The sequence below is a fragment of the Protopterus annectens genome, chromosome 8.part0 (assembly GCF_019279795.1).
Source record: "Protopterus annectens isolate FY-2018-M chromosome 8.part0, PAN1.0, whole genome shotgun sequence".
Classification (NCBI taxonomy): Eukaryota; Metazoa; Chordata; order Ceratodontiformes; family Protopteridae; genus Protopterus; species Protopterus annectens.
In genome coordinates, this window is record NC_056741.1 from 1,768,061,186 (window position 1) to 1,768,078,266 (window position 17,081).

Sequence of the window (17,081 nt, forward strand, 5' to 3'; positions counted from 1 at the left end):
CTACAATAAACAGAACATGCTGGAGGGATAGATTCCTGCCCCAGAGACTTCTCATACTCTGGAATAAACTACCTATCTATATCAAACAAAGCTACTCATTAGCTGTTTTAGGCATGATTTTATGCACTTCAGGTATGATGCCATCATTGCCTGGTGCTTTGCTCTGTTTAAGTTTGTTAATTTGCATGTCCGGTAAAGATATCTGTTTATCTATGATTTCTGACTGTTGTTTGTTGAGTGTGACATACAGGTTTTTTTTAATGTATTGTTTTATCTTACCTAATGGTTGAATGATCTGAGATGTTTGATTTATCGTGTGAAAATGATGTCTAAATTCATCAATTATGTCATGTATATTATAAACCTTTTTCTTTTTTCTAGACAAATATATTTCTTTAATATGGTTATGTTTGTTGATTCTTTTTGTTTTATTTGCAAGATTAGTTAAATGTTTTGGGTTTATTGAATAGGCTAGGAATTTAAATTTGTCTAAGGAAATCATAGTCCTATGATGTAAGATTGCACTATATTCTTCCTTAGTTTTATTTATTTCATATCTAATATTCTTAGAGGCAGACTTGTTATTAATTTTAAGATGTAATTTATCTAATTTGTCTTGTATTTTTTTAAGTCTTTGTCCCAGGAATTCCTTTTGTTATAATACCATTTATTTATTTGTCCGTATAAGTAAGCTTTTAATGCATCCCATACATAAATGTCATGAGAGTTGGATATTTGATTGAATTTTATAAAATTTTGCATTTCTTCTTCAAAAATGTTTGAAATTCTTTTAATTGAGTTATATATGCAGGTATTCTTCTTATATGAGTCATTGGGGTGTCATTTAAATAAAGCTCAAATATAATTGTATTATGATCTGAAATAGGGCAAGACACATTCTTGGTGTTTTTTAAATCATTTATTATTTGTGTGGATATGATTACCCTATATATTCTAGAGTATGATTTGAATCTATTAGAATAGAATGTAAACTGAGATGAGCTCAGGTCTGTGTAGTCATGAATATCTTTTAGATGATATGTATCCATGAATTGTATAAGTTGTTTAGCTTGTGAGGATATTTTCCTTTTTCCTGAAGTGCTAGAGTCCTTTTCATTTAAAACACAGTTAACCCCCCCGCCATAACAATATTACCCTCAGATTGAGATACAATTTGGTTCAGTTGTTGTTTAATAGTGCTGGTTCCAATACCCAGTAACCAATAATTGTTTACTAAAGTGAACAATTTTGTTTTTATTTTAATTGTCACCAAGCACAGCATCCCTTTATCATCTTGATAAGATTTAATAATTCTAGGTAACGGGAGAGTTTTATTCCAGAGAATTCTACTCCTCTTTTCTTTTTAGAATGTTCAGAACTGGCAATGACTATATATTTAGTAATATTTAAAAATTGATATTTTCTTTTAAAATATGCATTTCTTGTAGAAATATTATATTTGGTTTGTGTATATTTAAGTATTTAAGTAAACATCCTCTTTTAATAGGGTTATTCAGACCATTTATGTTGATTGATAAACCTTTTAGTGAAGTCATAATATCTCTATAAATGAATAAGAAATTCTTGTGATTTGTGTTTTATCTTGATTATATTTTATATAATCCTCTCCAAAATATTTATGTAAATTATAGTCTTTGTCTGTTACCATATGATATACTGTGTTTGTTATACAATTCTTGCAACTTATAATTATATGCATTTGAATTAAGATGGATGTCAGGATGAACTTATTAAGAAAATTGAATGTAGTGTAAATGTGATAAAAAAATGGGGTAGCTACCCACCTGGAGTTATAAACTCCTTGTCCCAGTGACAACTGTCACTCGGATCAAACCCCTACCCAGCAGCAGCAAAAAAAAAAAACAGTCTTCACTGGATGTAAAGCTAGGTAAAATAATAACTCTATATATATTTACATATTCATTAAAACAAGTCAAATAGATCTGTAATCAGTGTAACTCATCTGATATTACTTATAACAAAATGTTATTTGGAATAAACCTCTAACTGTAGCAACTAAACATAACCTTCACTGTATATAAATGTTAAACATACAAAATATTAACTCTATATATGATTGCATATTCTTTAACACAGGTAAGACATAGTTATAATCAGTGTAACTCATTGAGTATTGCTTAAACCATTTCATCATTCATAAATGACCTTTAAACAACAACATAACATATCTTTGCATATAAAAATTAAGCAGATTAAATAATAACTTCATATGTGATTATATGTACCGTAAAACTGGTCTGAAATCTATGAAAGCAGCATTCTGATATAGAAGCCTGTCAATTGAAGTTACTACTAGCCATTTAACACATATGCTATATGTTGGTGTAATATTTAAAACAAATCAATATGAGTATCATTAGAGTGAAAGGTTAGGTGACACCTTAAGCACTTGTGATAGAAAATGCCATCATGTATTAAGTGAGCTTATTTTAACCCATATTATATTCTTTATAGTTATCAGCCTCTGAATGGAAAATCAATTGTAATTTGTAATACGATTAATTTATCCTGTTAAGTAAGGCATAACAATATAAATAACATGTGATACATTAATTACAAAAAAAAAATGCACACTTACTTTTCCCTTTTTTTCCTTCCCCTTTAGTTTACCATAAACATAAATAAAAATAAGATAATTGAAGATTTCTTTCTTGAGAATCAAACTGAGTCCAAATGGTGTAGTCAGCAAGTTTAAAATACATTTTTAAAGTAAATACAACCTTTCTCAGTGTTTCTGATGCTTTTTCAATGAAATTACATGTACTGACTTCCTGGTTGAGCAGGTCAACAGCTCTGACTTCATCAAAATGTATTGCGATGTTGTGGAGTTCATTTGAGAATGCAGAGAAGCTTTTTAGTGAAAATAAGGTACTTCATGAAGAAATAGGCTCGTGGACATCAAACTCGAGCTTTACAAAGTTTCTGGAAGATGTTTTTTCATCATTTTGAGTAAAAAGACGCCAAAAATAACAAGTATGTAACTGTATTTAAAATGTATAGGGAAGAATCATATCCCATAGCCTGCTCATCCATGCACAGCTAGTTTGAACTGTCCTTTACAAATAAACAGCACCACAGAACTCCAAATGTAGCAGAAAGTATTTTAAATAAATCACATAGCCTTATTAATACATTTTGTATTCACATGACAGAAAAAAAGTGTATTTAAAAGTGTATTTAAAACTGTAAAGGAGTTCACTTATGAATCACATAAAAATGTTAAGAGACTGTCATATCATATTATACCCATATGAATCTAAGATATATACAAGTTTTAAATACATTTTTTAGGGTATAACTATAAAAAAAACAGTGTTCAGTATGAATTACAGAGAATGATAACTGAATGTGTGGTGAGCTCTTATTAACTAACTATGTAGGTTTAATTGATCTGACTGTAAATAGTTTAAAAATAGAGATTATAAAGGGAATCTAGAATGTTTATATATGGGAAGTACTTATTTTACTGTCACAATGGCTCCATTTGTTTACCCTTCACTCTTATGATATCTTTATAACAATACCTATAACTATATATTTACCATTAGTATACACTTTTACCTCAGTATAAGTAAAAATGAAATTATGAAATTCTGTGTATACTTAAGGTCATGTGTGAATGGCATGAAAAAAGGAAAAAGCAGTCTTACCTTGTAAGTGAAAAAATCAACATATAATTAACACAGTGACAGTGTTTCCAGAAACATAACAAACTGCAAACACAGATATTTAAGTCATTTGTTTCTTAGTCTTTTTTTGTTTCTCCGAAGTCTTCCAAGTGGGATTAGAAGCCATTCTCTTAAGCGTGGGATTAGCCCATTCCATCTCTTCTATTTTTTCCATGATCTTATGGACTTTTACATAGTTCAGAGCTGATTTTAAGTCTTCAAACATTTTGAGACCTTTTGATGAAAATACCTTCAGCTTCGCAGGGAACAAAAGGTGTGTTTTCACCTGTGCTTTCTTCAATTCTTTTATCAAAGGTAAGAATATTTTTCTTTTTGCTATAACTGCTGATGAATAATCATTGTCAAAACGTATTGTAGCTTCATTTAATTTAATTGGCGACTTGGACCAGGCAGTTTTTAACACTAATTCCTTGTCTGAGGATGAGAGGAATTTGACAATGATAGATCTAGGTTGCTATTTGTTAGCAGTATTCACTGTGGCAAGGGAACAATGTGCCCTCTCAATACCAAAGGACATAGCTTCAGTAAGATCAAGACTCTTAGGTAACCAAGTATTGAGAAAGTTAGTCATGTTGTTCTCTTCTGTGCCTTCTGATAGTCCAAATATTCTTAGGCTGTTGCGTCTGGATCTGTTTTCTAGATCATCTAACTTATTTTGTAGAGAAGTATTTTGTTTGAGTAAGAATTCAACATTGTTTTCATTTTCAATAATTCCCCATCCATATAAGTCAGAGCTTCTTCAATACCTGTTATCTGTGATTTTTGTTGTAGCAAGTCTTGGTGAAGTAACTCCATTTGTTTGGTAGTTTTTTCCTTGAAATTATCAATTTTCATATCCAGCTTATCAATTTTTGTAGTAAGATTCTGTATATTTGTTATCAAAGTCAGAATCTCTCTTTTGAGGCTGGAATCTTGGTTGCTGGAATTAGTGAAGCTCATGATGAATTCTTTCAGATGAGGAGAAACTATCCAGGAATAATTTGACAAGACAATCTGCCTTTTTTTGTTTTTAACTAGACATTATTGAAGATGAAGTTAAGTTTTTTTCAAATCATATATAATGGTATTTTCAATTTTTAGTTTGATGGCAGAATTCCTGTCAGAATAATATTTATTTTGTGGAGCTGTTAAAATCTGCTGCTACTCAGAGCCCATCTTGGCCACGCCACCGGGTGAGAATATTGTTGATGGCAGGGGTGTTATCAGGTTGATGGAGTATTTTGTGTGCTACTATAAGTTGGTTGAACTGTAAAAGGGTAGGATACTCTAGCCATTCCAGTGCTGCGAGGTTCTGGCAATGATGGGTCCTAAAAGCCATGCCTGTAGCGAATCTGGCTATATGATTGTAACATCCTGATAATTTATTGAGATCAGTTTTGGATAGGTTGGTGAGTACAGGGGAGGCATACGTAAGGGTAGAGAGGAGGTGTGATCTTGCAATAGCTACCCTAGCTAGGGGGTGAGGAAAGGTTTGACTCTGTACAGGGAGCCAAGTTCCAAGTTTTTTGTTGATGGACTTAATAGTGTGATTGACATGTTTATCATATTTAAGTTTGTCTATTATTATGCCTAGAAGCTTTGTGTGGTCATCAGGGGAGATAGTGGTGTCATTGCTAGATTTGATGTTGAAGGAAGGAGGAGGGATTCTACGGTTAAGGGAGAAAAGTAGTAGCTTGGTTTTGTTAGGATTTAGAAGAAGGCGATGATTAGCTAGCCATGTTTCTACCATGCTGAAAGTGGTCTAGATGATGGTTAGAAGTTGTGTATGAGAGGAGCCGGAGCATATTAGTGTTGAGTCATTTGCATATTGGATGCAGGTGGCTCCTGGGATGGTGGTTTGCAGAATATTGATAAAGGTAGAGAAAAGAAGGGGACCTAATATGGACCCTTGTGGGACACCTAGGGTTAGAGGAAGTTGGGATGACAGCTTGCTCTGCCATAAGACAGCCTGCTGTCTACAGTTTAGGTAGGAGTGAAACCATTGTATTGAGTGTTGGTCTAAACCAATGGTTTGTAGGGTATTGAGCAGTAGCTGATGGTTGACCATAGTGAAAGCTTTTGAGAGATATAGGAAGAGTGCTGGAGACAGTTTGTTGTTGTTACGATGAAGATTGATGACATTAGAGAAAGATAGAAGAGCCATGGTGGTACTGTGGAATGGCCTATAGCCATGCTGAAAGTCATCAAGCTTTCTGTTTTGAATAAGAAAGTGCATGCTTTGTTTGTGTATGCATCTTTCCATGATTTTAGCTAATGGTGAAAGAATGGCTGTAGGTCTAAAGTTAGATAATAACTTCCTCCTTTATGGAGAGGTATAACGTGATATTTTCCATATTGCTGGGATGTATCCTTCTGAGATTGATCTGTTGATAAGAATAGAAATGGAAAGTGCTATGGCATCAGCTGCTTTTTGAAGATACTCAGCTGGAAGGTGGTCAGCAGCTAGTGTAGTCGGTTTCAGCTTTTTCAGTAAGGTCCGGATCATGTTAGTAGGTATGGTTTGAAAGGAAAAGGTGGGTTGGGTGCTGGGTGGATCAGGGCTAGATGTGCCAGAGCTGGTGTTTGTGTCGGATGGAGTGAGATGGGTAGCTCGAGACTGGATAGTTTCAGTAAAGAAGAAGTTGAAGCTGTTTGCAATTTCAACAGGGGATTTATCAAGGGCAGCTGATGGGGTAGGAGTGGTGGAATGGCCTGGGTGGAGAAGATTGTTAATACCAGCCCAAAACTTTTGAGGTTTTAGTTGATATTTTTGTTGGAGGGGGGTGTAGTGATTTTCTTTGTCTAGAATGACAGATTTTTTGGTCTGGTTCCTTAGATGCTGGTATCTTACTTGGTCCATAGGGGCTTTGGTAACATGCCACCTGGCCTAGGTGTTGTTTCTTAGTTTAATTTTGTTTTTTGTTTCTTTAGATAGCCATGGTGCAACTGTGGCTTTTACACAGAGGGTACAGGTAGGAGCATGGTGGTTAAGGTCCCCTCCCCCCCCCCTCCCCTCCCCAAAGGAGATCCCAAACCCAAAATAACAAAGCCAGCAGCCAACCATCTCTCCCCAGCAAACGTCTCCACAACAAACTCCAACTGGTCCAAACTCTAAAAAACTGTGTCCCCACTGGACCTGATGGTGCTGTGTGCTCCCAAAACCCACAGCAACTGAATTAAACCCACAGCTAGGACAGCTGCTTAATCATGCTAATACACTGCACTACCCACAGCACCCAACTTCACGTGGTCCCTTCAACCCACAACCCTCCATGCCTCCACCCGACCCTGGCCCATTAGCCACAAAAGCTTTTAGAGGATCAGGATGGGCCAGATAAAGATAAAGGATATTTGGCATAAAGATTTGCAAAATTTGCAGACATTGGATCCATCCCAGTTTCAAGCAGTCTAAAAACTTTCTTGACTTTGAAAACTTTTTCAGTCGAATGAGCCAGAAGCCAGCATAAGGCAGTCCATACAGCGCCCTGAAGGACCTGCTCACTTACCTACAAAGGCACACCTGTACATCACTCGGGTATCATTGAAAACTGGTTCAACAAAGATTAACACAACAAGGCTGCTGAGGCTGACACTGGAGGTCAACAGAACCACTCAGGCCTGTCTGCAGAGCCATGTCCTGTCACAGGCTCACAAGTGGTGTACACTGGGCTGGCTCTTACACTTTTCAGCTCCTGGGTTTTGGGCAGTTAAGTACAAGCAAACAAACACAAAAGGTTAGGGCACTGCAAACAGATGACTGCAAAAAACACATCACCTGCAAACTATCCTTTCATATAATCTCACAGACACTAAAAACTGGTGCCAGAAAAATGGCTGTAACTTAAATGCCAAAAAAAAAATGCAAAATCAAAAAAAAAATAAAAATACAAAAAAACCAAAGGTTACCCCTAGCACCCCAAACAGGTGCAAAGTTATGAGCACAGAAGAACACAGAAGACTGGGGGGGACCCAGGTTGATAGTAGTGTGTCATTCGACCCATATAACACTAATGTAGCTAAAGTACCTTCTCATCTCCCCATCTTCATGATCAAATTCTCATCATAATCAGATCTCATCATCCCATCATCTGACCTCAATCATCGTCACCAATGATTGAAATCCCCATCAATGCGAATGCTTGCAGCTCGAGACCAGGCAGCAGCTGGAGCAGCCAAAAGGGCAAAAAAAAAAAAATAAAAAAGATAAAACTGCCTCACTGCTGCTCCCCTGCTGAAAAACTGAAAGCTGCTCAGCTCGCTTCACGCTTGCTCATTGCCAACAGGCAAGGCCTACACACATATCACAAATGAATATTTCATTTCTCAAAAAACTCAAAAAAAAAGAGTCACAATCAGAGAGACTTAAGGACGACACGAGCCTAATAACAGGACATGGGGGGGGAGGAGGGATCACATCCAGAAAAGAAAGATGTGACTGTAAACTGTGAAAAATATATGAGAGGCATGTGAGGCTGGCCTTGTTCAGAAATCTTGACCAATGGATGGGAGGATGATCGCAGATATACCCATATACCCCACAGTGTCACTGCTCAACAGAGGCACAGCAGCAAAATAATGGGTATATCCCCCCATACTAAAGGGGGGTGGCGTAAGCCAAAAAACTATGGGCTGGGCTAAAATGCCCCTCGGCAGATATAGCCTAGTATGAACCTATGAACCTATGAACCTATGAAGGATAGCCATAAATTTGGTATCATCTCTTCCAATAAGAAATCCCCATAACATCCTAGTCCCCATCCTACTGTTGTCTCCATGAATCTAATGTGACTAGACCCCTGAGTTCCATGTTAACAAGACTGCTGTAAAGTAGCTTTCCTCTCTAACAATCCTTGCAAACTCCTTGTAGAACTTGTAATCCTTTGTCCATTTTTTCTCATTTCTGTCTATGCTTCCTTCCTTTGTGTTCAAGAACTGATGAGACCTATGCCATATTCCTTTTCCCTACCCTCCATGTCTCCATCCTCACTGTCCTCTTTCACTACCCACTACCATCTTTGCTCAACCCTGATCATATCACACAGTCTGCCCTAGCTGCACTTTTTTAGTTTACTCAGCCTCCTTTGCAGCTACCTATTTGTTTACTAACACTGACTTTCAAACTCCTCTTCAGCTATCTTTTTGTTTAATAAAACTAACTTCTAACCACCTCCATAGTATATTTTCATAGATCATCATGCCTGCAACCTGACACCTAAAAAGTCTCAACATTCATCTCACACCTTGCTAGCCTACCCTCTCTTATTTGTGACCTGTCAGTACAGCAGTACCCAGCAGCAGACAATTTCTAAAAGGCATGTTAGGCATTTTTTATACTGGCCAGGACCGTGCCTGATGGCTCCACTATCAATACCCAATCATCCCATTCATTGCAGAGAGGCATGAGAGCTTGGCATTCACCAGCTTAAGGACAGCCTTAAAGCCTTCTGTGTGAGAATATAATCAGCTCTTCTGTTCTCTGTCAAGCATTGGGTAGTAGGGAGCAGGCCAGCTTGTTGATGATGACGGGCAGCCCACCCCCTCTCCATTGGGAACACTGTTTCCCTTTCAGCAGCTCTTCTGAGCAGATCTAATGTTGTAACAAAAGGAAGCATGTCACCTAAATCTTCCTAAGCTTTACTGGTACTAAACACCATGACACAAACTTCAGTGGGTGACACCTAAAACTCAAGCTATGCATGGCTATCTATGGTCCTTATAACAATCCATAGCTACCTCCCTTGGGATGGGCAAGCTGGCAAAGGCCACTCATCCCATCTTTCCCTACCACCTCCTATAGACATCTGAGCTACTACTCAAATGCAGGTTGCCTGGGCTGTTGTAGGGGCTTTGTCTGCTAGTGCCATGCACCTGGCTGTAAAATAGGCATTTTAAGTAGCTAATTTACCTTAGCAGAATGCAACAACCTTACCATTGTCCACTAATGCATACAACCCCCTTTCCTTTCCATGCTCAACAATCACAATGTACAAATGTATGGCAACAAATAGCAGCCCTCCTTCTACAGTACTTATTACTGTTCACTTGTCTTCTTTCAAGAAGTGCACAAATGAGACTGCCATAGCACCTGAGATCTGTCCAGCTTTTCATAGTGACCACATACCCTACCAAGTACTACTCCACAAATGCCTTCTGTCATATTTTCTGTAAACCTGCATCCCAAAATGTCACATCTAATAATTTAATATATTAAAGCTCATTTTATTCTTTAGCACAAACACAACAGCAAACATTCTGTATAACAAATTAAAAAATTGGCCACATAGGGATGTTGTGTCAACATGCTTCTAATCAAAGAATTCTCTGGATGAACAGATCCATTTTTGTGTGTACCATAATTGTGAGTGTCTGTCAGCCATCTTATCACCTTGTACTGCATACAGCTTATTCTGAGGTCATGCTATTTCCGTGCTTCTCCTGCTCCATGCTTTTGCTAGCTTATTAATTGTTCTTCGGTGTCTATTGCTTCTCAGACCACTAACTCTTCTTAACTTCTGACATCTATTTATTCCTCCATTCATTCATTCGTTTCATTTTTTATTTATGCATCTTCCCTATTATTTCTTGTCAGGAGGAGACTATTTTCTTCATTGCAGAAATGCCAAGATTTGTAGATTTCAACAGGAGCGTGAACTTTCTAACTGCTGTTTTTAACAGAATGGAAATGCTTCCTGTTTTACACTCAGACTTTCTTCTACCAGTAGTTGCATTACTTCATATTGGAATGGAATGGTCCATGTATTCTAGCTGCTTGGCTTATAAGATAGAAAATTTGACTTGGATTTGAAAATATCTCTAACTACTGAAGAGGACTGAATCAGGCACTATTTTCTTTTCAGCTCCCAGCTGCTTAACTCTCACTTTCTTTTGCTCTGAAGCTATTTTATCTTTTCAGCTGCTTTGAGGTGTCTCAAGTTCAACTCCAGCTCTAATCTATTTAATTCAAGCTACATTTTAAGATTATCTGGAGACATCTGACTCCGTGCTTCATACCTATAGTCTTACCCAACCTGTCTCTGTGTCCACTAAATAGAACTTCCTTTGTATATAAGGTAAAGTCATTCTTTTTCAAACCAGTATGTGGGTTTTATTTTGATTTACAGTCTTTAGCTAGTTGTACCTAAGAAATTTGGTATGTGTGTGTTTGTGTGTGTCTGTGTGTGACTGCATGCATATGTGTGCATGCGTGCACACGTGTTTTGGCATGCATATGTGTGAAAAATAGTTTAAGACTAATATGCTGGTGATAATACTGAACTAAATTTACTGGGCACAGAGTAAGGCAGCTGAAATCCCAGGGAGACATAAATTACAAATCTGTTCTATATTTGCACAGTGTAAAGGCTATTTGGGTACGGCAGGTGCTGGTTATAACTTCAGGTAGTACTATGCATTTGTCATAAGTTCTTAAGGCCATGTACCCTCTTACATACATAACTGATAGGAATGGTGTGGGATTCAAGGCTTCTAACCCTGTCCCTCAGACTATCTGTTGACAGTATTATAGATATAAGCTCTATTCCTTCTGCAATCATTATAATTCACTCTTAAAAATAATATGCAAATCACAAGAAATGACAATGGGGGCATACAGTAGCAGTCATCCATGTGTAAATCTAAAGTTCAGACTAGTGGGAAAATTGATTCCCATTCTTCCTTGTTTTACAGTTGGGGTCTTTTCCTATGCTTTGGTTTTGATTAATGAGTCATACACAATACCCATTGAGCCACTACTGTTTTATGATCATTTCTGTTTACCTGAACTCCACAGGTCTCTGCCTCACCATGCTTACTTGTCTGAATTGCTTTCCACCTCAGGAAAGCATCTTCCATAGAACTTCTACACCTCTCACCATTCTCCATTCTTAAGCTTTCAGTACTGTCCTGTTATACCATCCTCTTTTTCTTGCTTACTTGAACAGCAGACATTCCTTCTATCAAACCACAGCCATCATGCCTCCATCTTATATCTTCTGTTCTGCTATGTTCTACATTACTGTATCCTCTCCATGCAATGGTCTGTTTTCATATTGTTGCCTAGAATTTCCCACCATTCACTTTTCTCACAAGCTTTCCTTGTTACTTTTATATGTATTAAAAAACTCTAATGGGAAAAAGGAAACTAACTATGCACATCAGGACTTCATCTATTTCTTGTTGTGAAAACCCTGAAGTTGTAACGTGATCATTATAAGAAATATTCAGACGATAACATGTTATATAAATTGAAAGCTAAGTACCTACTTACCATAAGAATAGCTCTAAATGAGCAGGTCCATCAATGTTAACTGCAGAACTAATGGCATCAGGAATTAGGTTGCTTGCTTAGCATTTGCAACCCCTTCTCCTTCCAGCTTGGGGTTATAAGCATATTTCAGCAATCCAACACTCCACACTAATTAACAAATAAAAAATAATTAAGAGATAAATTATCTATTTTTTGTTAAGTTTTGCCATTCATTTTCTGATTACCAATACATTTTAATGTATGTTTGCCAGCATCATTCTTCCCGTAAATAACTGTGGGGAAATAAAATGAATTGTGTGTGAGACTTGCTAGTGCAGATAATGGATATTGCCTGGGTCCCTGGCAAATGAGGTTTAATTAGGGTTATGTATGAATGTCTACAAGTCTGCTTGGAGATATTTCTATTTGGCTTTAATCCACCACTCCATGCTAATTAACAAAAAAATTAATAATGTATACATTGTTCTTTATTTATTTCTTGTTTAGTTTTGTTACACCCTTCCTGTTTACAAGTATGCTATAGCATATGCTCATACCTCTCAACCTCTTGGAGCAAGAAATCTGGACAAAGCCATAAATAATTGGGGGGGCAAAGACCCAAAAAATAGGGACACTTTTTAAATATTAGAAAGTTAATAGAATAACAGATTTTGCATTAGCATGAATTTTTTTAACGGTATGGAGTCTGAAACTCAAATGTCTGTCATTACTTTCTGACTTCACCCATCAGGGATTTGCCAGTGACTTGGCAGAAAACCACAATTTTATGAGGAAACAGACCAAAAAATATGAGACAAAAACCTGGACATTGTATGAAAATCTGTACAGCTGAGATGTATGCATATGCTTGTTGGCATCACGATTCCCATAAATAAGTGTAGGAAGTAAAATGAATTGCATGTTTTTGTGTGCAGTGTGCACTGTTACCCCTGCCTACAGATATATCTATTGTTCAACCAGTATTTATGGGGGGGGCTAACTAACATGTTAAATAAAAAGATTCTTTGCACTCGGGATACATCTCAGAAAGCACTAGGGATGGGCTCCTCTAAACAAGAAATCCCTCTCATGCTTTTTTTTTCACATAGTAACAGAACCTGTTGCTGTTGTTAGGAACTTTACTCACTCGGACCTGGATCTCTGTACTTACAAAAAAAAAAAAAAACAAGGAAATTAATGATCGTATCTATGGGCAACATTTACTGTTTCCTTTGCCCACAGATACATTTATTGTTTGGCCACTATGTTGTTGTTGTTGTTGTGTCTTTCGGCTTTTCCCAGTTAGGGGTCGCCACAGTGGAACTCCGGTCTGCTAATGATTGGCAGTAGATTTTTACGTGCCGAGTTGCCAGCTCTGATGCACAACCTTCAATGAAGGTTCGCCCATTCACGCATGTCTCCATGCAGAAGACGCTCTAGCTGAGAATTGAACTGGACAGCGTCTTACTGTGAGGCGACAATGCTACCAAAGCACCATTAGGGAAAAACAATGCAGAATGAAAACTTTCTGTGAGTTTGAGATCCATCTCGGCAAGCACTAGAGATTATCTTCTCTAGACAGCCAGTCTCTCATACTTTCTTCACATAGTAACGGCACTTGTTGCTATTATTCAGGGCCTTTCTCACCTGCATCCCTATAATGGCAAGTAAATATTAGGGAAACACAATGCAGAATAAAAACTTTCTAATAGTTTGATCTCCATCTTGGTAAGCATTAGAGGTTGGCTCCTCTAGACAGCCAGTCTCTCATGCTTACTTCACATAGTAACAGCACCTGTTGCTGTTGTTCAGGGCCTTTCTCACCTGGATCCTTATAATAACTAAAAAAAAAGAAAATAGGAAATAAAGTGATTAAAGGAACATTTCTGTGGGCAGCATTAAGTACTATAGAAATGTCTGCAAGACTAACACTGCCCTTAAAGGTAGACTTTGCGTTCATTAACATTTTGGGCAGAGTCACTATAATAAGACATTTCTGGTAGATAGGAATTAACATTTTATCACTTAAAATCAGTAGGAACTATGGTTGCAATCATGGAGTTTGCCTAGGGAAGGAAAATGGGACTGGAACAGGGTTTCCAAAGAAATAAGAGGTATGTGGGCAGGGAATAAGTGTGATGTCAGGAAGTGAGAGGTAGATAACAAAATGGGTGGCAACATTTACATTTCAGTCCGAAGCAAGTAAAGAAGTTTAGAACTAAGATAATGCCCCTTTAACACTTGATCTGTGGAGATGTGAGGTGTGGGGCAAGTACTGGGGAAATCGACTGGGCCTTTGGGGGGGTGATAGAGGGTATGAAGTTTGCACTGAACCTATCAGGTAGCAGGTTGATTAAGTCAACAGAATCAGTGTAAGCTGTACCATTAAGTACTAATTCGGAACAAACCTGGGTTTTGCCATGAAGGTTCCTGATGTAACTGAAGAAGGATTGGTGGTTTCCCTTTTTTTCAGAGGCTAGTTTCAACTCATAATTGGCTTTGGAGGTTTTCACTAGTGATCTAATTTTCTAGTTGAGGCTGAGGAGGGAGTTTTTCCAATTTGGAATTTGTTTCTTTTTACCCTTGGACAACACTTTCTTCCTTTAGTTGTAAAGTCTGTTGATAGAAAATGTCCACCAGACAGGTTTGCATTTCCTTGAGGAGCAGGTTTTAGTTCTATTGATATGGCTGAGTCCATGCAGTTATACAGGTGCTTATATACTGCACTGGTGTACTGTTCAGCATAGGTGTCTGCATCCTCTGAGGGGGGCAGTGGTGTGAAGCTACTGATACCCTCCCTTAAGAGGTTGTAGTCAGCTTTTGAGAAGTTTTTTAGTCTGGTTACTGCTGGAGAGGGGTTGGGTGGAATAGAAACTTCGAATGAAACAGACAGATGATCTGATCTCATCAGGGAAGAACATACTATGGGAGTGGTGCAGCAGTTGCTCATGCAGGTGAGAGCCAAGTCCCAAATGTTATCTCCCCTTGTGGGGGATGAGATGAGCTGGTCTAGTGCATTAGAACTGATGAAGTCAAGGAATCATTTGGTGATTAGTGCAGGAACAGTTCACCTAGTCTATGGTGGGGTAGTTGAAGTCACAAAGGATCAGTATGTTGGGGGGGATTCCTTGATGGAGTCAAATATGTCCAGGTAGGAGGAGTGGGTGTCCTGAGTCATGGAGGGGATCTGTAGCTGGCTATAACTTGGGTGGTTGTCTTGTCAACTGTCAGTTGAACCTGGAGTAATTCCAGTGTATCATGCTGGCAAACCAGTCTGGAGGTGTGCCTGTCCTTAATGAAAATAGAGACTCTATCACCCTTAGTCTTTCTGACCTCATTTTGGGGTCAGAAAGCGTGGAATGGGGTATTGCCTGGTAAGGCAGGGATGCTCTCCACAGCTGTAAACAAAGTTTCTGTAACCGCACAGACATCAGCATTTTCCAGTGTGAGGAGAGCCTCCAGTGAGTGCATTTTCAGATTAAGTCTCCTAACTTTAAGCAGCATGACCTTCTATTTGCTTTTTGATAGATCTTTTATGTTGGAAGATTTGTCTTTGGGACATAGCCTAAAAGACACAATGGGGGAGGCAAGAGCCTTTGCCAAGATCCAGAACCCCAGGGGTAATAGGTGGAGGCCATCTCTGGCAAAGCATCGAGGCTTGTCAACCATGTTATCCCAGGCAGTCAGATACTGGATCCCCTTAGAAAGACACCAGAAACTAAGCCAATTGTTGAAGTCAATTATTTTTTGTTGGTATTATGGTATACCCTGAGAGCTTAATCCTGTCTCTCTTCATATAGTCCAGGGAAGTATGTCTCAAGTTATTCACACCAACATGGACAATGACAGTGTCATACCTGTACCTGTTATGGAGAGACTTATGTGCATGCATGATATGGCAGATTCTGGCACCTGACAGACAGCTGACTGTGATCTTCTCCTTGTTGAGCCTGGTGAGAGGGACATCAGTATATACATATTTATTATTTTCACTGTAAATATTCAGCACTTGAATTTATGAGTCTGTCTTCAGTAGGTGCTATTCATTATAGAGGGCACATAGGATGGTATGCAATGTACCCAGATAATGTGAAATGTTCTCACTATATTATAGTAATGCTGGCCAGATAGGTAACCATGCTTCATATCCAGGCAGTGTTTGGTATGTCTCACTGTGCTGTGCTAGTGCTGGGCACTTAGCATGAAATGCAGTGCACCCAGATAATGCCTGGTATGTGTTCACAGTGTCACAGTAATGCTAAGCACATAGGATGCTATGGTGTGCACCCAGGTAATGTCTGGTATTCACTATGCTGTAGTAATGTAATGTAAACAAACTGTCATGTGTACCCAAGAAATGTCTGTGTGCTCATAGTACTATACTAAAACAGATGATATAACCTGACATAGTGTGTGCCCAGGTAATGTATTTTATGTGTTCACTTATTATTGCAATCCTGGGCACAACACATGCCACACTATGCACTCATCCATGTATACCTGAACATGTGGTGGTCTCCTTTTGGCAGTAGTCTATGCAGTGCAGGATTGAGTGTGATAATTATACTGCACTATACTATACACTGTATAATCTCCATTCAGATCATGTATTGTCATGTAGTTTTTTTATAACAGTACTGCATTCTGTAGAGGAGCCACCTTTAAACCGGTGGGATAGGTGAATTCCACCTGTGCATCCAGATGCCCATTTACTTCTATATCTTCTTTGTCCTTTCCTGGACAGGAAGTGCACACCATATAGTAGTCTAAAACTACTGGTTCTAGTGCATATAGTCAGTACTTTATAATAGTAAAGCATGCAGCAACAGAGCATAAAGTTAATCATCTACAGAAGTGTTGCTTAAAGGCAAGGCTGGTAGCCCAAGATGGAAAGAGGTCTGCATATCACTCAGAGCAATTTTTATAACCAAGAGTGATGACTGATGGGGCAACCATAATCAGAAGACTCTTGAGTATTAGGAGCCTACGAATGAATGTGCTCATGGAATACCAGGAGCCTACCTCTGTATGTACTTACAGGATACCAGGAGCCTACATGTGGATGCACTTATGGGATACAAGTAGCCTACCTGTGTATGTACGTTTGGAATACCTGGAGCTGCCCT